The 24,278-nt window shown below is 44.7% G+C and overlaps 1 protein-coding gene across 4 annotated transcripts in view; it reads right to left on the reverse strand.

Moving 5' to 3' along the window:
• Positions 1-24,278, reverse strand: part of ebf3b (EBF transcription factor 3b) — a 67,719-nt gene that overhangs the window by 37,708 nt on the left and 5,733 nt on the right. The gene's annotated exons all lie outside the window — the stretch shown is intronic.

The raw sequence follows: 24,278 nt of genomic DNA on the forward strand, positions 1-24,278 counted from the left end.
CCCTTGACAAGCTCCAGCCGAATGTTTGTCAAGCAAATTAAACACACTTAGACTTTTCACCTGCTCCTACAACGACACCACATATGGCCGTGAAGTTAAAAATAAGAAACTCTGCATACATTACCATGCATAATGCACAACTCCCTCCATTTAATATGCAAATTTTGTAAAATATTACTGAATACCTTCTGTTCGGAATGAATAAATTTGAATTGCAATTAGAATAATCTTGTATAATTAATGAAAACTGTCAATTTTGGTTCCGAAGTAATTTGATTAGCATGTTGATAGGACACTTATCAAGTTCAGTAAACTGTTAGATTAAGAAGATGAAAAAAAAGATTCTAAGGATATTTTTCTCAACGGCTCTGACATTTTCCCTTGGCATTGTAAACAAAGACAGTAGCTGGCAAACTTCCTGAATCGAGGGGCGAGAGAGGGAGGGTGGAGAAACAGAAAAAGAGAAATAGAGACGAGGACAGAGATAGAGAGCCTCTTGAGATAATCTGTGAATCTCAGTCCACAGATGAAAAGGAGTCTATCGTCAAGGCTCCTGAGTGAGCTACTCATCTCTGCCCTCTGCTCTCCAGCTAAGCCCAAGTTTATGGGATTTATCTTGTGCACCATTTGTAGTTTTCACATCACATGATGAGTTAAAAACAGCACACAGCTTTTCTAAATGTTTTGAGGCTATAAATGTAGAGTTCTCAGCTAAAACCTACAGACAACTGATCCCAGTCTGCAATTCATCTGAGAGTAGCTATCTATTAGCGATCAACAAATTGATGTACGCCATTGTTGTATTGTATAAAACAGAACCATCTGCACTGTCTACAGATGAACAGAGCTAGTGACCTCCTTTTCCCCTCTCTTTCTCTGCTCATTAGCTATCCTGAACCTCTTTCTCTCATGCTTTCAGTTTTCAAACCCCCAAATGAGACCTAAATCGCTTGCAATACAGGTTAGCTTGAGGAAGGGGGGGAGGGGGGGGGGGGGCAAACATCTGTCGCGCTAGGTACCCACACGCAGCTCGGGGTATCTCCTGCGAGGAACTTTGGGGATGTTTAATTCATAAACGCTGTCATCCATGTAAACCTCCTGATTTCATAATGACTAACTCTTGGTGGTTTAATTAATTTAATAATGCCTTTCAGAAGCCATAAATGAAAGGGTCTCTGAAGTAGTGCATTAATTAGCCAGTGCCGATGCTAGCCCTGTCAGACTGGTGGCTGTCAAAAGCAGGGCAGAGCGGAGGATGGGCACAGCTGACGTGCTGAGGTCAGAGGTCGTGCCAATCACGCTCCTCACCACACTTAATGAGTCATAATTTGTGTCTAGTATACACATGTATTCGGGTCAACCTGTGGTCATGTCCATAATTCTCTCCCCTTGCTAGACTACATGAAAATAACTGGCGGGGCGACAAGGTAGTTTGATTCTCAGTAATAAGCTGTGGCATGACCACATTATGTTGCTACTTGTATTTACATGGCAACCACCTCTGAAAGTACAATCCGTCAGATCTCTGCCTTTACCTGTTTTATAAGGTTGATGTCGTTACCGTCTGCATCTTCCGCTTTAATTGCTATGTAATGGCTTATGCTCACAAGGTTATAACATAGAATAAATCAAACTTCATTAAAAGTCTCGGCAACTCAACGCATGAGCACACAAAATCATCACAGAGCCAACCAGATTATATTCCAAACTAACTCCATGCATCTCATAAGGAGGTTGTTTTCCTTTTTCATATTTCATAAATATGAACCAGGGAGGTTTGTGTCTGTGCCTGTCCATTTATTACCATAAAAATCAGCTGACTGAAGTATCTCACTATCTGTGGAGGCAATTAACTGTTTTGAGAGAATGCGTAATACGGGACTTTGTAATGGTATCATTTGGAGTCAAGGCACAGATGCGCCGTGCGGAGCCATACTGTAATTAGAGAGAAACGCTGTACAGGTTTTCCACTAATTAGCAAATTATGCTGAAAATAGCATCAAGCTAATTAACAGTTATTATGGCATTTTTGAAAGTATGACTTTAATTAGCAAAGTCCTGACGCAGGCAATTTCAAACTCGTCTCCAAGAAGATGGGGAAGAAAGGAAGAAAAAAAAAAAAACATGGGGCATGATCAAGAAGATACCCAGATTATTATGATGCTGTCAAAAACTAAAGGAAAGGGAGAAAAAAAACAGGAGAGGAAAAAAAAGACTGAGTGAGTGAGGGAGGGAAGAGAGAAGGAGGAGGAGGAGGAGGAGGAGGACCGGGGGGGTAAAGCTTTTGTGTGTTGTGTCTGAATCTCCATCCAAATGAGGGGACATGTGTGCTGTGCCACGTTGCCAAGAGGAGCCCTGAGCCGTGTGCCCAGTGTCAGGTGGCAGCGGCTCACCCCTCAGCTACCAGGCGAAGACGAGAGTGAGCTCAGCTGGTGCCCACAGCCACTCACTTATTCTACTCCGCTGCACATTAAAGGAGCCCTCGAGTGGAGCCAAGCAACGCCAGCCAGCCAACCTGACAACAACACTCCACCTCCTCCTCATTTCCAACAGTTCCTCTTAGCACTTCCAGGGAACCCACCTTAGACCTAATGACGGTCGGTGACAGCAGATAAACCTGAAGAATTCAACGTCCTGTCAGTTTGAGTAAGAAAGTATCTTCTCCGTCATTTTGGAAATTCCAAGTGGAATTATTTCTCTTTGGAGAAACGCCATTCATTATGTCGCAATTGTTGATGAAATGGACGAAAGTGAATACCTGGGAGGTGTTTTGTAGAAAATTGTGTTTTTTAAGGCACCTGTGCAGAACCTTTTGAAGGGAGGAAGTGTCACCAGTGGAAGTGGGGAAAAGAGTGAAAGAGGAGTGGAAGAGATGGAGGAAGAGAGGGGTGGACTGAAGGGTCTTTGAAGGCCCAGTGTGTGAGAGAGAACAGAAGTGTGCCTAGCCCCAGGCAGCCTACGGCTCAGGCCCATTAGCTAGACTGACCTTGCCCGCGCCTTTGTCTTTGTGCTCTCCTCCCGCTGCTTCCCCTTCTCAAGCATTCCCTTTTTGTTGTCTCCGAGCGAGATTGGGAAAGGGGCCATATCTTTCAGCTTTCTAAACCTCCCAACCCCCCATCTACAACTCCACCCCCCCGCACACACACGCACACAATCCCCACGCCTTGCCTGGAGCTTGTGCCCCAGAGGGCTCCGTACATCGACACCCCTAGCCGGTGGCCACCTCTGCCCCGAACGGAACTTGGCTGGAGTGGTCAGTGCCCCGAAGACCCCCAGAGAAAAAGCTACATATCAGGGGGCCCGAATCATGGCGCTGCAGGCCTCGCATACGTGCACCCACTCTGGGCAGCCTGCCTCTTTATTGCCTGCCTCTCATTTGAGAGGATGGAGCCTGGCTGCCAAGTTTTGACACCGCCACATATGGCCTCCTCCATCAATCGGACTAATCAAGCATCAAGGGGAGGCAGGACCAGCTTAATTGCCAGCCAGATATAGCTGCTCTCACTTGACGTGCAACCTGAAATAGAAACAGGTCTGGAGGAGACATGACAGAAGACAAATGAATATGGCCATTGTTCTAATAATTATATCAAAATACACATTCTTATACATACTACACTCTGCAAAAATAACAGCTAATGCAACAGATCCTGTTATTTCAACATGGCAAATCAACACTGTTGCAAATATTGCCTTAATATAGCATCATCTACTCATTAAAAAGTGGATTATGTTCACATTTGTAATGTTTGGTACCTAAGGTTAGAGAAGTGTACAGTAAGTTGTAAGGGAGTTTTTTTTTTTTCCCAGGCAGGCTGCAGTGCTCTGCTCCTCCAGAGTCCTTGAGGCGTTCTGCCTGCCTCTCTCAACTTCCTGTTTCCCTCCACCCCCCACTGGGGTAGCAGCCACAGAATAACTTAGCACATGGAATGAGAAGGAGAGATCAACAGCAGTGATCCATTCATCTTGAGTTTCTCCTGTCACTCTCCCTTTCCGTTTGTAAACACTGAGGGTCTGTGGTCAGAATGGCCTTTTGTCCACTGTGTTTTTCTGCGTCCCTCTCTCATTCACTTCAAAGGTAACAAGTGACAGATGTCTGTCTTCTCCGCGGTCTTAAACACTGAGGCTCCGCGATAGCATCTGGGCTGAATGTCAAACTGTGAATCTTCCCTAAGAATGTACTGTGGTTATGCCAAGCTCATTGTTATTAATGTCAGGGACACTGCCTACAGAAGTATTTAAGATGCTCCCTGTTGTTCACAGCAGGGTGCACATGTGCGGGGGGGCACGTATGTAAAAATGATGGACAACAATTATTAGAAAAAAATATTACAATAGTGAAATTCTAACAAAGGACAACGTGAATGGATGAATAGCTCAATTAGATCTGTATCAAGATTTCCTGGTGGGTGTGCAACTTCCAAAAGAATCTGACTCTTCATGAATCAATTTAGCCACAGGAGATAATGAAAAAAAATATATATATAAAGATATATATATATATATAATATGTTGAAGCAGAAGTTTAGCTGGATTAAAGATTTCTTTGTAGTTGCAGGAACTAGAAAAAAAGGCAAAGGTGGCGGTGTTTTGAGCTTGTAATCACAGCACGGTGCTGTGTTTATTTAACTTTCTCATCTCCATCGCTGCCTGCTTTTGGTATTTACATGTTTAATTGAGAAGTGTGCTGCCGGTTTCTTCTGCCCATCTGCCGAGTCCCTTCCTCTTATCAGGCTCATTCCTCAAACTGACAGCTCTCCCTTTCTGCATATCTCTCTTTCACTCCCGTGCCACTACACTACTAACTCCTCTCTCTCTCCCTTTCCCTGCCCCTCTTCAATCTGTCACGGCCAGATATGAGTAATGACAACGCATTTTCCCGCAAATCAAACCAATAAGTAGAAACATGCACAAGCAGCTTCATAAAAAAAATTCTGTATCGAGAGCATCACATTCTGAAACTCTGATGTGTGGTCCAGGTTTTTTTTTTTTCTTTTTTTTCATCCCACGTCTAAATCACCGCCTGTCAGACGCAACATGTGTGTCATTGTATCCCCATCAGCGTGTTTCATTGTACACACTACCACCTCTGAAGAGCTGCCTCTTATCAGTCGAGTGTCAGAAAGCCCCCAGCACCACCACCTCCTCCCTGCTGCCTTTCTAAATGCTTTTCTATTAAGAGCAGTGTTGTGTCCCTCTGATAGCAGCAGCTTCTCCACTTCATCATTCATAATCCCAATGGGCATCAATGGACTCCATAGCCTCGCTATCCACACCAAAGGCTTTGTCAGTCAGCGCAAATGAAAACAACCTAAATGAGGGTGAGAATCTGAGGAATTCACCATGAGAGAAAAGGGAAATGGCCCAATAGGCCAAGGCACTCCAGTCATGAATAGCCCACTCCACAGCAAGACATTGGTGATACCTCACATGTTTGGAGTGGGCTCTCAGTCTGCTTTTATTCTATCTAGATGGCATGAAGCACATGGAGGGCATTTTACAAGTGTAAAATGATACTACTTATGTGCTTTGTCTTTTAAATGCCGTTCTATTTTAGCTAACTGCATGGTTTGACAGGGAAAAAACAATAAATTCCCAACGGTAGACAAGTGTTCTGCAAATCAAGGAACGAGAGCCATGTGAGAAAACAAGGAGGAAAAATTATTCACCACTCTACATTATAGCGACGGCGTAGGCTAACTTTCACCAGCCTAAAAGTCTAAAATGATGTTCCCGCCCTTCCCAGCATGCAGAAGTCCCGCTGGGGGCCTCAATGTGATCAGCAGCATCCCCACCACGTCTCCTCATTATTGAGTAAATAGGTTTGGGCATGTCCTCAGTAAACAAAGCCAAGACTGACAGTTAAGGGAGTGAGGGGAGTGGGAGGCAGCCTCGTTCCCAATTAGAGTCGCCTCAGGCAAAACTTTAAAGAGGAGATCAATCCTACAGATCGCTAAACTGATCCTGTCACAGGCTGGGGATATTTAAACCGTGGTGCAGAGCAGAGCGGTGCAGGGCAGTTCTCAGTACAGTTTGACTGTGTGTGCTAATGACTTGGGGGTAGGCTCTCTCACCAGGACACACACCCCACAGCGAAGCGGCCGTGATTGACGGGTGAAATCGGACCTCAGCTGCAGTTCTCGGCACAGTAGGGGCCAGATGGGGAAATAGTGATTTGCGTTTTTTAGTATGCAGCTCCTGCACTTACGGATATTCCCTAATTGTCTCCCTTACTCACCTGTGAGGCTGTTTCCCATCACAGATGCAGAGTACATTTCAAATTAACCCAGGATGTTTTGATTTTTCCTCCCCCTCCTCACCTACACCTTTGAAGCAGACTTATTAAAATGTGCCAGTGGGTCTCATCCCTGTCTATCTACTTGAGGTGAAAAGTTGGTTCTCACTAATGTTGGAACCAAATAAAGGGACTAACAAGAGGCGAATGAAGCTGGAGTGGTGGAGATGACACCTGAGTTTAATCGCACTGTCAAACCGTGACATCCTGCTAAAGCAGCAGGTACTGTATCTTTGACTACAAGTGAGTGGCTGGCACACTCCAACTCCCAGACACACATGGGTAATGTGTAATGAGCTACCAAGCTCTCTGCAACTGCAGAGGGACTGAACATTTAAATGAGCGAATGATACATTATGTATATCACCGAGGTTCCTGTGCAGGAATTAATCATGATCATAAAAGCCAAAGACAAAACAACATACTCAGGCCATTGCTAAATTGTTGTGATCTAATGCAAAACAAATTCATTTTTCATGCCATTAAAGATAAAGAAAATCTTAAAAGGTTTGGTTTTGCTTGTCTGCGTCTCTTATTGAGAGTCATTCACTTTCAACTTTATTTGCGGATTATTGCAAATCCCCGGTACAAATCATATCATGAAATCATGTTGCTGGGACATTGGATGTGTTCTGCTAATGCTCAAGGAAGATCCCCTGAGGGAGCCATTGAGTGGGGGAGAAGGGGAAGAAAGGGAGAGGCAGATAGAGGGAGAGAAAAGCAAGAGAGAGGTGGAGAGCGAGTTACAGGATGAGGAAAGGAGGGAAGGGCGGGAAAGAAAGACAGAGAGGAGGGGAGGGCAGCAGCAGTCAAGCTGCACTTTATCCTGACAGATCTCCTTTACACACTAATTTCCTTGTTAAAGAAGAGAAAATGGCACTCAATCCGGAGAAATCCTTTTCTCCTGGAGCAAGCCTGTCAGCTGAGGGATGAGTGGATACAAGCAGAGCTTTCCTCCTCAGGCTAGCTCCCCCTGGCACACAGCAGCTAGGCTACAGCTCACAGCCGAGCTCTCTATCTATAGCCATAATTAATACACCATCGGAATATAATGAACCATACCATGATACATGAATTTCAGTGGGTGCTGTCGACAGCAGTCATTTAACCGCTTGCTGGAAATCAGACGTGAAGTGAATTGATTTTTTTGATCATGTCATCTCCATCACGAATGGCAAAACAAATCGTGTACAAACATTTCATGCTCAGTTGCTGTTTATAAACATTCCCCATGACAAAATGCTGAGCCCCCCTCCGCCCCGCCACTCATTCATTCACAGTCACCAGCAAAGACAGCAAAATCCAACGAGGGCACATCTTTCAGCGCAACATATTTATCACAGAATTTGTAATTCACCAAAGTGTATTAGCTTGGATTTAAACAGGGGAGAAAAGAAAAGCCTCTTTTATTTTAAGTCAGGGGTGTTAGCTGTTCAGTCTGGATGTTCTCATCTCCCAAGATTACTATTCGCGGGGTGTGTGTCAAGACTACTTTTCAGAAATCTCGGTAACAATTCAGATGCGATCGATAAGGAGTGACAGTTTATTCTAAGGCTTAGCACAGGCCAAGAAAAGAACGACTGAAGCATCAAGTTTAGAGGAATGAATTTGTTTTGTATTTGATTTTTCCATTAAATTTATCACCACTTTAACTCTGCCTTTTTCCCTCTCCTCACTCGTTCCCTCTCACTTTCTCCCTCGCTCTGTCACTCACATCAACAACAAGGCTGTAAACGGCTGTCAATTTCTCATCTGTGATTTCCATGTCTTCACTTTCATCCATTTTTGATTGCTTCACACCCTATACCTCTGATGCTTTTAGTGCTCATCGGTGACCTTGTGAGATGATGGGGAAAATTATAAAAATAAATTTTCAGTGGCAGAGTGCTGCTGCCCTTTATAACACTTCATCATATCTGCTGTGGATGGAAAAATAGTTGAGAAACATTTTCTTACAAAACTGCCTAATGCTGGTTTGGCACAAAATCATATGGTAAATCTATTACCACTTTGTCAAGAGAAACCACTTGAGGTTTCCCACAGTGCAGCAGCAGGAAAAGTGGGAAATTGTGACCCTGAAACTACAGTCCGATTTCTCTTATTAAAGTGTTTTCAAAATCTTCTCCCTTTTCGGATTTAAGGGTCATTGAGGATGCCAATCAGAAGGACAGGCCAGTCAGAAAGCCAGCGGCGTGAACAGGACAGGAACCAGCTGATGAAATTCATCCATACTTCTCACTTATGATGACATGATTGATTTTCCCTCAGAGTGCTCAAATGTAGGATTGTCTTCCTACCCCCATCTCCTCCTCCATCCCGCCTCAATCTGCCCACCCACCCGCCAAGCCAACAGCTAATGGATAAAGCCTCTGTCTGTCTCAGGCATGGCGGAGAGTTGACGAGTGGAAGAACAACTGCAACGAATGAAGGGTGAAATCTGAGAGTGCAATTTTCCGTCTGTCAATCTCCCTTCAAGAGAACAAGTTGACCACCAATCAGCGGAGTCGATTCGGGGCTGGCGGTTGATGGGAGCATTCTGAGTGACAGCGTCATGTCATACATTAACACAGCAATGAAAGGCATAAAAAGGAATTTTTTGAAGGGCCTAGCCAGTTATTTGATTTCTGGATGTGATTTGGGGGGGGGGTTGGGTCCGTACTTTTCTGCCTTAACAAATGAACAAACTGACAGGTTAATGCATAACATATCGCTCTATAATTTATGGTTCTGAATTTGGGAGACTCCTATCATCCACTAGGTGCTTCAAAATACAACCAATTAAACTTTACTTAATTATTAAAGGTAGAAAGTGAGGGAGAAACATGCCTTAAAAACTCTTGCTTGCAGTCAATTACGATAAAACTTTAATGAGCCTGGATAGAGAGCCATAAAAACTGATAGCCCCTCCGTCATGAATTATATATCCATATCGATTTTGTTTCTTTGCTATAAGAATTGCAGGTAATCGTATGTTACCACATGTAAAGTGCACTTCCCTAGCGAGGATAAATATTAACTATCAAATATATATGAGGTGTGTGTGCATTTATGACCAAGCTCATGTAGAAAATGAAGAGCAGAGATGTCGAGGCAAGGGCCATTGGGAATGGATGAAGGGTGCCATATCTGACAGTAAGAGAGACCCTTAGCGGTGCCGGCTTGATATGTTACCTAGTTAGCGTCACAGAGAGAGGAATAAATAGTTCTTTATTATTTGTGGTTGCCATCATGTCTCTCCTAATAGACAGGCTATACTGAGTTTAAACCACATTATCCTCTGCGAGACCATCGCAATTACTCTTGAGAGCTAGGTCTGATGTGTGGATAAGGCAGGTCGCCCATGTCTTAATGAACACAAACAATGTGAAATGGAGGAAGGAGCAGTGGGGGGAAAGATAATGGCAAGGGAGGGCTTGTTTTAATAGAGACAGCACTAAGTTGTTTGCTATGATCTATGCGAAGTCTGAGAATGCTGAAAACCCCCAATGTTAGTTTGTGGAGATCTTTTTTCGTGATCCTATTACCCAATCAATCCACACCCTTTCCTCTGCATTTCGCCAGCGAACAGCAGGCACAAATCCTGTTTAGCGGATCTCCAGTTGTGGACTTGTGTGTCTTGCTGTCATTGTCACACAGTCCTTCCTTGTTGGACACTCGCGGAGGTTAAAGGGCACCAAACTGGATCACCGTGACGCCCGGCGCGAGTGTTATCCCCAGCACAAATGGCTCAGTGCTGGGTTAATTGATAAACTGCCGCTCCACTTCATTAGTCAGACAGACCGGGCTTAACGAACGAACACAGAGAGAGTGTCACTCTGAATATGTTAATCATGACTGGCCATTATGGGGCTCTTCCCTCTACCTTCTTGTCTCAATCTCTGGTGAACTACAAAGACGAGGCATGTGGACCTGTGTGTGCTTGTATCGAGCAAGGCTATTTATCAGTGACAACAGAAAAGAAAACTGGAGACAGACAGACGCAAGAGTGGTCCTTGGTGTTATTGAATATAAATATATAATAACCATTTAAAAAATGCATCATTTGGCCTTTTCACAAAGGCAGTTGTAATATAGCACTAGGTGAGCACTGTACTTGACGTACACACTGGAGGTGAGGGTGTCAGGGGAGAGCTCGCTGGAGCGAGAGGAGGTTTTATTGTTGCCCAGCCCTTCCGCTTAAGTGCACATGGCTGGGAGGAAGCCGGGACCTCCAGCTCTGACCTCTGCGCATGTATATTTAATAGGCCATCAGTTGGCCGGGGCAGCGCTCTGATCAGGATTCAGAGAGGGGCTTTGAACACCCCTGTGTATTCCTGAGCGTGCAGCCTCAAGCTGCTCTCCCCAGCTGTGTCAATCCGACAGCACTGTTACAGGCACCCAGACAAGGCGCTGGGCACTCCACTGCTACCGCCTAATGACTACAGGAAAAAAAAAAAAAAAAAAAGCAAAACAAACACAAAAACAATAACATTTGGCGTATGGAGCTCTGCTACCATCTAATGAGTGGTTTTAAAAACTGAAATATTACGCCAGCTGATAAACTGTATGGGTGCGTGGGATGCGTTTGGCTTATATCAGCTATACCATGCTATGTTCCCCTTAATAATAACAAAATGGCAATCTCACGGTGACTGCACCACACACGCCGGTAACGATTGCAGAAACAAGGCAGCAAACAGAGAAGTGCCACTCGTGTGTCTTTTCTTCTAACAAGGTATCACTACTCTTTGAATCAAATCGGCACGGTGTGTGTGGGTGTGTGTGCGAGCGTATGGATGTCACAGTGCATGCACGAGTGTGTGAGTGTGTGAGTGTGTGAGTGTGTGAGGGCAGCTTAACGAGGGTGGTTCATTTGACAGGCAATTAGTTTGCGGAGCTGCTATTGACAGCCCCTGTGCTTGTGTTTGTTCAACAGCTCTGGGTGAGTTCCACGCTCCCTGGGCTACGTGACAAAGCACCTCCGACAGGGAGCTCCTGATCTCCACCGAGGCTCGGAGGCTCGCACTGTGAGGGGGGTGGATATGTGACAGCCTAGCAGAGAGAAGAGAGGAGAGAGAGGGGGAGCGATACAAAACCCACAAGGGTCTATTAGGGGGTTGTTGCAAGTTAATGTAGCTACAACACACTTTTTTTGTGTCGTATTTTGAAAGGCCTGAGCAATGATGTTGTCATTTGTTGTTTGATTGCGGGGATAGCGAAGGGTAATCTTAGGAGACACGCGGGCTCTCACACTACATGCGCACCCAAAAAAATGCAGAAAGAGAGGAGACAAGGAGGTGGGGGAAAGCTAGGGGGAGATGGAGGAGAGGAAAAATATAACAAGATCCAAACACTCTTTTATCCTCGAAAATCCCATATTCTAATGCAAGGGCCCATCCCTCTTTTAGTTGCAACCATTTCGTTTGTAGAGCCAAGCTCCAATCAATATCATTATTTTCACAGAGGATCGAAACGCCTTCACCGAGTTAATGGGGGATTGAGGTGGTAAACGTTTACCCTCTCACTGTCAGCAGAGCAGTGGTCCATAGTGGGCCCAGATGACAGCGCTGGCCCCACTGTGGACACACTATGTGGAGATGTCCTGTGGGTAGACAGGCTGCATGGACTGTCAACCGCCTGCCATGCCCTAGATGGCCTAACATATCAGCCACTTGAGTTAGAGCAGCAGCAAGGGCTTTGACTTCTGCTAGAGCTAACAGAAACAAACCAGCCAGTGCCGGCAGCAGCATTACTGCACTGCTTGACATTGTTATTGTTGATACAAGAAAAACTGGAAATAGACTTGGTTTTTCCTGTGTTATTTTAGCAGAATAATTCAACGTAACGCAGAGGTAATTAAGTAAAATATGAAATAACATGCTGCATTAACGTAAAACATTATTGGTCAATGCTAGCCGTCTATGACTATGGATCAGCTGTTCTGTCGGATTTTGGAGAAATGAAGACTAATCTGCAGCTGGCAACAGCCAAGCAAATTCTCTCGTATAGCAGCATATGCTAAATAGCTCTTCAAGCGCGCAGATGCATTGCTGTAAAATACTTCTCCTGTCTGCGTATCTGCATCTCCCAGATGGGTCCCAAGCTGTGCCAAACTGCATCTCATCAACTGCTATGAACTATGGCATCACATGACCGCGTGAGATATGTGGAGTCCCATTCTGTCTTGCCTTGGCACAACATGGTCAAGCGATGCATCATCAGGAAGCCCACACTTTGTCAAAATGGAGGTAACTAACACGGGGAGGAGGCAGGGGGAGAGAGCGCCTTTTCTGCTCAAAGTGTTGAAAGTTCTGTTCAATTACAGGAGCAAAGAACACGACTTTTGTCCGATTTCTTCTTTTTTTTCCACTTTGGAACACTAATCAGCAGAGCTCGAGTTGATTTGGGTTTGCATGAGGGTGTGACAGAGCAGTGAGAGATTTCATGGGACGTTGCCCCATGATTCATTGAGTTATTGGTTTCCGCCCTGTTTTAATCGCTGGCGGGCCCGAGCCAAAAAATCTCGAAGGATTCCGGAGAGCTCTTTTCTCCACCATTCAGCAGAATGGAATTTGGTCTGCAAGTGCCTCACGTCATTCAAGGCGTCCTTCACAGTTTCGGGGGCCCTAATTCAAACCACATGGAGGCCAGCGTCCGGTTACGGACCTCTGCAAAAAAAAAAAAGGACACGTTCCCATTGGCTGCTTCGAGATGGGAAATGGGGTGTCTCGATGGAAAAAGATAACAAACACATCTAAGTAGGAGTCACAACATAGCCAAAGCACACACACATTCACATGCATAAATATACATACACATGTACATACACAGGGACATATACAAATATACGTGCATATACACAAATACACACAGACTGAAACATACACTTATGGGCCTGCAAAAGCTGTTTGCTTGACATGATGGAAGAATGAGCAGCAGGCTCTGTAATATTGCTCCTATTCTTCATTGACAAGCATATATATATTTTGCTGTTCCCAACTGACTTTGCAGCGCTGAACTCCATTTATGAATTATCTGACATATTTCCTGCTATTTTTTTGACAGGAGTACTCAGAGGAAATTTCAAGGCACCTTTCTCCTGACAAGTAGAAATATCAATATTTGAATAAATTGCAGATTTGGATCTCCTCACATGGATGCTCTCCAGCAAGTGTGTGTGTGTGTGTGTGTGTGTGTGTGTGTGTGTGTGTGTGTGTGTGTGTGTGTGTGTGTGTGCATGAATGTGTGTTTGTCTGTGTATGTTTGTGTGTGTGCTTGTGTGTGTGAGTGAAGGGAATGGGAAGGGGTTTGTTTCATTCTGTTACCACGGTCTTATCCCCCTGAGCCCGCAGGCAGAAATCTGTATGCAGCATTTCATTAGGAGGGAGCTCGAATGAGTGACATGTGAAGCACACCTCGCCGTCGACCTGATGAAGTTTACTTCTCTCAAACGGCAAAAAGCCACTTTGTAGACTAGCCCTCTTTTCCACAGAGGAAGAGAGGAGGTGATGGCTGAGCACCAATAAAAGAATCATGAATGTTGTTTCGCAGAATGACAGGCCTATCTGTACACAAATATTTCTCTTCGAGAGAAATGTAAGCTTCAGAGCTTTTTTTTCCTCTTCTTTTAAAGCAGATTTGAATTGATAGAACTGACAGTCTTCAAAATATGATCACCTAAATTCTAAGTCTTGTAGGAAGCATCTAACAAGACGCACAAGAGGCAGAATAGAAACAGATTGTTCTTATCTCGCGAAAGTGGCAAGTGTTATGTGAGGAAAGTGTCATCTCACCCAATGAACTAAATAATTTACAAACAAATACACTATTGTCCTACAACCTTGATAAATACTCCATGTCTGTATGAGAGGTCAATGTCAAGCATCCATAACACTCAGCGCTGTCGTCTTAAAGCTCCTGGTGTTACGTATGAGAGACTTCTGCCTATCTGTCTCACTCTGTTTAGCTGCAGTAGCTGCCATTCTGTCTGCATGTCTGCTGCTGCCGCTGATAGATCACTCTCCTGCCCACCCCTTCAACCTACCCCCTCCCCTCCACACCCCACCATCATTTGAGGGAGCCTGAGAAATGGCTTAGCCATGTGAGGTTACTCAGGTACCAAAAAGGGCTGTGATCCTGTGACCCCGCGAGTCGACCTCGCTGACCTGAACGTCATACTTTCTCCCTCTCCAACAGAAAACAAAAACAAATCTTATCATGCGCCTCCGCGGCTCAAAGCGGAAAAAGAAAGCCCTTATATCAATGTGGTGCTTTGACAATCATCTATCCACATGACCTGTGATTTCTCCGACAGGGTCTGTTTGACACTTATAACAGAGAGGTGACGGCGTGCAGGTTGTCCATCTCTCGCCTCGCCTGCCCTTATCTCCTCTCCTCTCCATCTCTCTCCTCACTCCTCCTTGTGTGCACAACTTAATAAGCAAGCAAGGGGTAGATTCCTATTATGGAAACCCTGGAAAATGGCCCGGACATTTTCCCCCATATCTGGGATCTCCATCTGGAGAAGCCACTCTCGCTCTCACTGCCCCCCTCTTCCAATCTATGTGTGTGTTCTGGTGAGGTTATGCTGCAGAGATGGCTTTCACTCTCCACTGGCTACAATGAGATTGGCCCACCAGGTTGACTCTATTCGAATCGACAACCCATTTCAATAACGTAACAAAACAGAACAGAGTGGTGATGTTGAATAAAACATTTTTGAGGAGTGCCCAGGGGGCTGGATGGGGTTTTTAAATTATCTAAATCTGTAAGATTTTGGAACACTTTAGCGGAAACATAGATTCATCTACACATAACATAATCTGCTACATACTGATTTAATAATAGCATGTCATTTGGTTAGTTTCCCATTTGTGTTGTCCTGAACTGCATGTCTGTGTCACTGCTCTCACACCAGTCAGGGCTGCTCCATAACTAGAGTATATGGTTAACAGACTAATAAAGATTACACTGAGGTCAGCGAGTCACTAATCCCCGGCGTTATTAGTAAAAACAAAGCCTGCAGCTCTACGCCATACACTTCTTCGCATCCGAGTACCTATGCACGTGCATAAGGTCCGAACATAATATGGTGTGACTTAAACCACACAATGGGAAGAGAAAATAAATATGCTAAGAGCAGCAGGGGTGGACCGGGCCAGGCCTCTGCGGACCTATGTCATCACTCCCTCTGGTCTCGGCTGTGCTCCCCACCCGAGCGAAAGGCTCAATGATTACGGAGGCTCAGCTTCCCTCTAAGAAAGCAAACCGGAGCTGCAGTCCAAACAAGGCCGAGCCAGCAGCGAGGGAGCACTGCTACACCAGGCGGCTCGGGTTTACCGTTGCCTCCGACCTGGCTGGCCCCCGGGCTTGCATTAGTCCCCCAGCCCAGCCTCTCTAGGACAAACAAACAACCACCACTTACACAGTCAGGGACGAGCAGTGAGGCAGGGAGAGCTGGTGCCACCAGCACTGTGTGGAGGGGAACCTGACCCAATTGGATTTGCTTTATCACCCCATATAATGATTCCCAGACTGGCCTGTTCCAGTGGTAGAAAATAAAAATTCCCCAAAAAAATCTGCCTGCCATTCTGAGTGTGGCCCAAAATGGGCAGCTCCCTCAAAACAGATGGGGAGGCATCTCAAAAATGTTCTCTGCCTCTGGGGACATGTGGTTTTCCCCATCATTATATAACTGTAAACTCCTGGATGTCAGAGATTGGGGATAATAACTTTCAGATGTTGGCAGCCCGGGCCAATGCTGGGACCTGCTGGATGGGAACGGTTATTTGGCAGAGGAGAGGAAGTCCGAGAGATTAGGACTAAGATGTGACAGGGAGAAAAGTGGATCTGGACTGGAGCTGAGTGGGTCGCCTTAGTCTTTTCCAGTTTGTACCGGGCCCTAATGATGGCCGCGTGGGAGGCAGAGACCCGGCATGTGTGTGTGTGTGTGTGTGTGTGTGTGTGTGTGTGTGTGTGTGTGTGTGTGTGCGTGCGTGCGTGCGTGCGTGCGTTTGCTGGTGGGATAGAGAATGAGACAAATTAATATCAAAACTACAGGAAATCATGTCATCCTGTTAACACGCCAAAATCAAGCTAAAGTGCTCGGGCTTGATCCACCACTTTTAGCATTCCGTTTCAATTTTCAGATAGATTTGATATGACAGTTTTAGCACTCCCCGTTGCAGTGCAGATGTGCCACTAATTCAGAAACAGACACACCTCCTTCAATAAATGAGTCCTTATAGAAGTGTCATCCCGTTAAACCATTTTTATTGGTTAGTCTCACATGGCAGAGAGGATCATTGTTCACTGCAGACATGGTCGCTGGTAGCCAGTGTGGTCAAGGTTTGGTCACTTAAACTCAAACTCCTCTAATGAAATTGAAACATCTCCTCGCATTTTTATGATTTATTCCAGCTGGTCACTGAATGATGAAAAGCACAATCCTGTTTTTCTTCTTTTTAAATATTTTTTCCCCCTTTGCCTTTAAGTATCGAACGCAGTGCTGAACAAGCAGAGGAGTGTTTTTTATTGTAAATCAATACTGATCGATCGGCTGCCTGGGTGTTGAATATGGATCAATATCACACCAGGCTGTGGAGGAGATCTGATTTCAATTGGCAAGAGAAGCCCGCAGCAGGTTTCCATCAAGCGGTAATTCAAGACATGGGAACATAAGTCAGATGGATTGATATAGACTAGCCAGGACCTTTCTTGCCACTGAACCAGCTCAAGGAAATTTCTGTCATATATCATTAACGCAGTTGGGGCAGGCAGTAAAAAAAAAAAAAAAGGGGGGAGCAGAGTACCTCAGTGACCCCAAATGAAGAGCACCGGTCAAACATTGAATAAATACTCCACTAATAGCATGAATGTTGTCTTTTTTTATTAAAGAAACTCCCGAATAAAAGGTCCAACCACTAAAATAGACGCTGAAGCCCTACTCTCTATGCACACACACACACACACAAACACACCACAGCGTGGTCATGTTCTGTGGAACTTCTGGTACTGATTATGCGGGGTCAGCTTGAGATTCATACTGTAAGCTGTTATTCATTTACTGAACAAATGTCCCGGAGAAAACTGGTGAATTGTGAAATATTTTCATTACACTTATCATACGGTTGATCTTTATTAAACCTGCACATTTGTTTAATTTAAGCAGCGCAACAAAACATATAATATAATTTAACAGCACACACGTGTGGCCAAAGTGCATCGAGCATGTGTATGTTTAAAAAGCAGGTCGCCCCATTCATTTATCACTTGTTTGTGATTCCTGAAGAGAGGGGCACTGTTCCAAATGACAGCATTGTAAAACAATAAAAACAGAGCTATAGTTAGAAATAACTTGTCACTTTTAATAAATGACGCTGGTTCAGGGCTCTTTCTCTGGGGCTTCTCCTCCGATACATCCCAGGCACCCCTGGGGCCAACGGAGCAGCCAGCAGACCAGCTCGTTTCCCCGAGGTAACTGATGACCCTATCCCATCTTTGTCCTGTGACCTCACACCAGCGGGAGCAGGACCATGTCCGATGAAATCTTCAGACTGCTTCCCATCCTAATCTTGCCTGTGTCACACTACAAATTGCTACATTCAGAAAATGGAAATAGATGGAGGTGGAGATGGAGGGAGGGACTGACAGAGGTAGGGAAAAGGGGGTGGATGGGGGGGGGGGGGGGGGGGGAGCGGAGGAGTGTGCATCGACAACCAGTCCCCTAAGAAAAATACTTGAGGAAAGAACGACTCGGGAGATCCCGACAAGGAATCACATCTCAGCGAACATATTGATCTGATTTACAAAACCTCCACTCTAATGCGAAACAAATGGCGTGGGCGTGAACTGGTACTTAACCATAAAACCCCAGCATTACTCCGTCTCCGATGAAATACCACATATATCCCTCACCAGGGCCTAATGTGCTGTTTTACGGCCAGATACGACTGAGGTTGACCCAACAGTTTGTTTGACAATTAGGGGAAACCTAATAAGGATTGAATGGGAGTGAGAACATGCCAAAAGAAAGAAAAGAGACCCTTTTTCAAAAGAAAAAAATGGCCAAAAAAAACACTGGTCTGAGTGACCTAAATGTGATTCAGAGAATCAGGAGCTGTTTGACAAAGCTCTTGCGTCATTAATGCTTTAAGAAACCAAACAACATCTTCAAAACAGCTACAAAGTTTAATTATAAAGGAGCGCTGCTAAATATTTGAGAAAGAGTGGCATGTTTTATTCACTTCAGATTTAATTTCAATAATGTAGGATTTTCACCATGGTGGCTTCTTGCAGCAGTGTGTCAGGGAGAAGTAAATAAATCTTAATAGATTGTTTTCTTTCTTAATATCAAAATAAATCAATTCCACGGCCGGATTTGAATCACATTAACGCAGCGCTAAGCTAAGTCAGTGGATGCAACTGAAGATAATAAACTTTAACAACATATACACCAAAAGAATCTTTGATAACCTTTTCTTATTTCTCTTCAGTGTGCGTCTGTGTGCGTGTGTGTGTGTGTGTGCGTGCGCGTGCGTGTGTGTGCGTGCGTGCGTGCATGCGTGCGTGTGTGCGTGTGTGCGTGTGTGTGTGTGTGTGTGTGTGTGTGTGTGTGTGTGTGTGTGTGTGTGTGTGTGAATACAACATCCAGTGTTGCTCTTGGCCCTGCATTCATCCCATCACCCCAGCTCTGGCCTTGTTTCTGTCAGCAGTGAACCAGGGGAGTAAAGAGTGGGGGGAGAGGAGAGCAAGAGAAGGAGAAGAGGAGAAGGAAAGAGGGAAAGAGAAGGGGGTGGTGAAGGGGGGAGGGGTTGTCTCCATGGACAGATGGACTGCTCTTTCTCAACACATGTGGAACCATGTTTCGTCTTTCACTGCCGTCAAGCTGGAGCCGAATCCGTCGCTCTGTTGGCCCGCGCCACTCTTTCGTACTGCACACCTCTCTCTTTAGCACGGCACACACACACACACAAGTGTGCAAACACACACACACACAAAAATGCACGCAAGGGTGTGCACGCACAGGGACACACACACACAAAACCCACGCACGCACGCACACCACACAAACATCTCAGTCTTTCTCTGCACACATGTTAAAGTCATCACCCCTGCTCAGCGCTAGTAAAACACAACACCCCCGGCTTCTCTGCTGTTGTCAAGTCTTGCCATTAGCTGATGCCACTGGGGAATCCTACCCTAGTGAGGTGGGTCTCCCTCGGGAACGCAAGGCACCACGTTACGTTCAGCCGCCACTCATGTGAACCCAAACATGTGAGCATAATTTGGAAAATATCATTTATACTGTGCGTCTTTGTACGTGTCTTGACATTTACAAACTGCGATAAAACCGACATGAGGGAGGAGGGAATAGAAAACAGGGCGAGAATAATTTGAGGTAATGTTTTGCTTAGTGAACAGTATTACCCAATCCTGGATGTTGGAGCACTGGGAAGAAGGTTCTGGCTCTGGGGCTGCAGAGAGGGTCTGGGTTTCATTTTTCGGCAAGTGCAAGCCAAAGGCGCGCTGCCAAGTACAGCTTTCGCTCTCAACACTTCCTGCTCTTCCTACTCTGGCTCGGGAGCAGACAGGCTTCACTCAAACATCACGTCAATTTAGGCAAGGTTGGCCAGTTTATTCTCCAATTTCTCAATGGGCGTCAAAAACTCACAACTGTCACATGAATTGCACAAAACGCAGCCACGAAGAAAACGCTGAGATGGATATATTGTTTAGCCACGAATAAAAAGGTGTGCGCAGGGGTTTGCATGCGTGTGTAAACATATAGGAAGAAAGCATTTCCTACACACGTTAACAGCTTTAAATGACTCACCGGGAAGCCTAAAAAAACATTGCAGCGCATGTCCCACAGCTCAATGGTATAATGTAAAAAATCCGTAAGGAACACCTGCAGCAATCAACTCTCTATCACAACAACAGTGACCCTGTCCACTGCATCATTTTCATTATGGATAGTGGCAGCACAATTCTAGATTAACACTACCTACCGAGTGCCATTTTAATTGCTCATCTACAGATGCAGTGAAAACACGGCATTTAGGTACTTCATAAACAGACTTCCCTTTGCAGGTTATCAAGACAGCCGCTCAGTGAAAACACACCCTCTTTTCCAATGCTGATGTGCAATTAAAATGGTTTTAGAAATCCTCTTTGACAGTCCAGGGCTTAGCCAAAAATGTAAATGACATTAAAGGAGACAATGAATTTAATTTTGTTTAATGTCCCCTTTCGCTGATTCTCATTTACATCACATTTCCACATAAAGGGCTGACCTTATAAATACTGGCATTTGTTCAGCTTTTGGAGGTAATCACGGTTTTGCAAAAACCAGATGGGAGCACACAAATTTTGCGATTTATTTCTTAGAAGGACGGGGGAGCCGCATGTGAGACGTTCTAAGGCTGCGGTCTTTTGTTTTCTGGTAAACAACTTGACAACAAGTCAAGTGCACTCTGGGAAATGACCTCGTAGGTGTTCCACAAATGAACGATAACGCAAAGTCATTTAGAAAATACAGGCTCACTAATGAGGGACATAACGGAAAGCTAAGCAAAATTTACATTAGGCCAAAATTTAATCGCATTAACACACGAACAGGTGCGGTGAGGCCTTTATAAATGAGCTAAATGAATAAAAGCCTCCCACAGCACAACCATGTGTGCTGACCAAAAAACAGAGACAAGGGGAAAAATAAGGGAAAAAACAAGTCAATGTCATGAATAATTCAGTGGCTGGGCTGCACTCCAAAGGTCAGTGCTCCTTGACCTTTGTGACAGGAAGTGAAAGGGAGTGCCGTGGCCGCTGGAATAAATGGAGCTGACATGTTTAGATCTGGTCCAGAACCCGTTTGTGAATGGCAGCGTAAATTGCCACAAGATGTTAAACTGAATGAACATACATTAAATTCAAAATTCACATATGGGTAGAATACAGATTGATAACACATTCTCTCTCGCTCTGTCTCGGTGATTTTACTTTTTGCATAAATTGCTCCGGCTTCTCAGAGTAAAAATGTGACCTTTGAACTCTGACACACAGAATGACTCATTTTCTCTCCTCTTTCAACAACATGTGCCGTCTTATTACAAAATCCATGTGTAAGCCTGAACAATGTATCTAATCTTTCACACAAGAGAAGACAAAGTCAATATGCAAGAGAGTGAAGACAGATACCAGACCAGGAGAGTCATCGCAAATTGAGTTATGTTTGGCTAAACACATGCACTGTAAATGGGAAAACCATCTAATCAGATATTGGGTACCTCATCACTATAATTCTAAAGACTCAAATTACCGACTGAATAAACCTACACCCCCACCTACTTTAAGGCACCATTAACTTATAAATGTGACATCTGTAGCACCGCTGGATTTATAAAGGGGAGAGATGATTATACCGAACTGCATAGAGATGCGGCCATAGCAAAAGTGCTACAATTAGTCACAAGATAAATATACTGTTTCTTTTATTTAATGTAAGCACCGACTGAATTTGAACATTTTTATTTTCTTGAAAAAGTACACGTACGCTCTTGAAAGACAATAGACTATTTTTTTGTAGAGCAAATTATGTACTGACGTTCCCAAACGATACATTGAAATTTGAGTCACTACACATAAAAAAAACACCCAAATGCAACAAAAATAGGGCCTTTCTTCATCCAAAAAGGAGTATGAATAATGCAACGGCATCAAATGTAAGTGCTGAAATATTTAAAGACCAAGCAGTGCTGAAACTTTGTGACAGCTGTTGGGCCTATATCTAACCAACTTTCTTTTTTTTTTTTTTAAGAGAATCCTTCCTCTTCAAAAATGAAGAGTGAAAATCGGTATCAAAACGCTGAGAGAAAATAGGGTAAACAGATGTCTGGCTTGACCGCAGGAAAATAGGACACATTTGGAATGATAAGTTTCCCAAACTCCGTTGGATATGCCAGATCCATGGGAACGCCAGTTAATGTCTTGCTAGATGCCAGCTAGCTGTGTGCGCTTTCCCCTCTTACCATCTGGGAAAATGTTACAGCGCATGAACGCCATCAATGATTCACTCCAAATCTGTTTCTTAAGGTTCGGCCATGCTACTGTTTCTCTCGGAAATGTGGCAGTGCTAGCTGGTTTTCATACTGTAATTGTAGACAGATGAGACATGCCTGATTCAACAATCAAACCTCTCCTCTAGGTTTATGTCACTCAACTATGTTCTACTCAATTGGAAATAATCAGTTTCTGCCAGCAGCGACCGCAGCACAGGTGCCTGTAATGATGTGCATGAGAAAATGACAGATGTAACAGAAATGGCTGTAAAACATGGAAGCTTTAGCTAAAAAGCTTACCCATACGCACAGCGGGAGCAGTCAAGTAATTGCAGTAAATAGTCTTGCGTAGCAAGCCTACTACAGTGTGCTCTGGCCGCGTCCGTAACTCTCGCTAAACCCTGCAACCTTTCACAAGCACCCCTCTCTGCGAGCCTCCTTCAGTCACTGGGAACCTGTGTGGGTCTGTTAGGGTGAGCTGACGGGCTCATAGTTACGACATGGAGACAATGGGAGGGTCTAATGAGGAACATATGCTTTTGTGTTTCAACAGAGCCGCTCATTGTGCAAGGAAAGGGATACTCTACTCCTATTCAGACTCGTCACAATGAAAATCCGAGCCCTCCCTGAGCCAGTTGAGCTTACAATATCCATCCGCTTCTTTTTTCCCTGTTCTTTTTTTTTTCCCACCCCTCTTTCTTGACTTTAATTCTCTATGCATTCATTTTGCTTATTGTACTTATGTTACATGTTTTGTCCCGCAGATTGAAGAACAATGGTGTGCGAAACTCTAAACAGTAAAAGGCAGCAGAGAGACACAAAGCAAACATGAAAGCAGCGGAAATTAAGCAAAGCAGACGTCTCAAGTTATATGTTAATGTTCGCACTGTCGTCCCTTTGCTAACAAACACACTTGACTAATGAATTAAGCAGTCGGCTTGGTACAAGATACCGCAACAAAAAAAAACAGCTCCATCCTGACATAGTCCTTAACACCTCAGTACTTTTCTTGCATGACAGTCACAGTCAAGCATGAAAGCATAAACAACATACAAGCAGCATGCGTGCGCGTGAGGATGTGTGGGTGTCGCGTTTGTGTCGTCTGCGTGTGTGTGTGCGTATCTGCGTGTGTCTGTGTGAGTTTGAGTTCAGACAGCAGTAGCTCTGGTAATCCATCCAGGCTCCCAGGGCAGCCAGCTCCTACTTCCTGATGCATGAGAAGCCGCTGGAGTGGAGTGGCAGCAACAACTGCTCAGCCCTATTTGATTACTAATAAGAGAGTTGTCCCCTCTGTCAGATACCAGGCATTCTCCACTAAGCAAACAGTGATTCCGGCTAGTCAAACATTAGCATTGCTGTCTCTCCCTACTACGTGGTGAGAGTTACATTGAGATCGACGCACAAACTACACCCCCTACCTCACCCCTATATCCACCCCACACACACACCCACACACACACTAAACTACCTAAACATATTCACGCTGACCAGGACATGCAATATAGTTTCACAGTGTGAGAGAGATGTCAATGCCTGAAAGCAGACCATTTATTCTCCCTCTTTAGAAGGTGATATAAATGTGGCAGATGTAACTTCCCTGAAGGTGCAGAACAAAACAGCAGACATAAAATGTTTATCCCCTCTAAAACGAAACTTTAACGGCATCTAGCTCACAGTTAACTTGAGAGAAGGAAACAGTCAATGAAAAACAACTATTGACAGTGTAAGCATCACTGTCGTAAACAAAGAAGGGAAGCCAGCCAAATAAATGTGAAGTTGCCTAAGCTAATTAGGTGTATTCCCAGCATGATCCTCTGGTGATTGAACCACCTGTGATTGAACAAACCCTATCCAGGTGGTGACCGCCCCTCGGTGCACAGGTACCTGGGAAAGACGCCCCTCAGCCGCTCACACAGAATCACCCACAGTTCCCACACTGTGGGCTGTAA

The sequence above is a fragment of the Cebidichthys violaceus genome, unplaced genomic scaffold (assembly GCF_023349555.1).
Source record: "Cebidichthys violaceus isolate CVI_PGR_0920_01 unplaced genomic scaffold, fCebVio1.0.p SCAF_10, whole genome shotgun sequence".
Lineage (NCBI taxonomy): Eukaryota > Metazoa > Chordata > Actinopteri > Perciformes > Stichaeidae > Cebidichthys > Cebidichthys violaceus.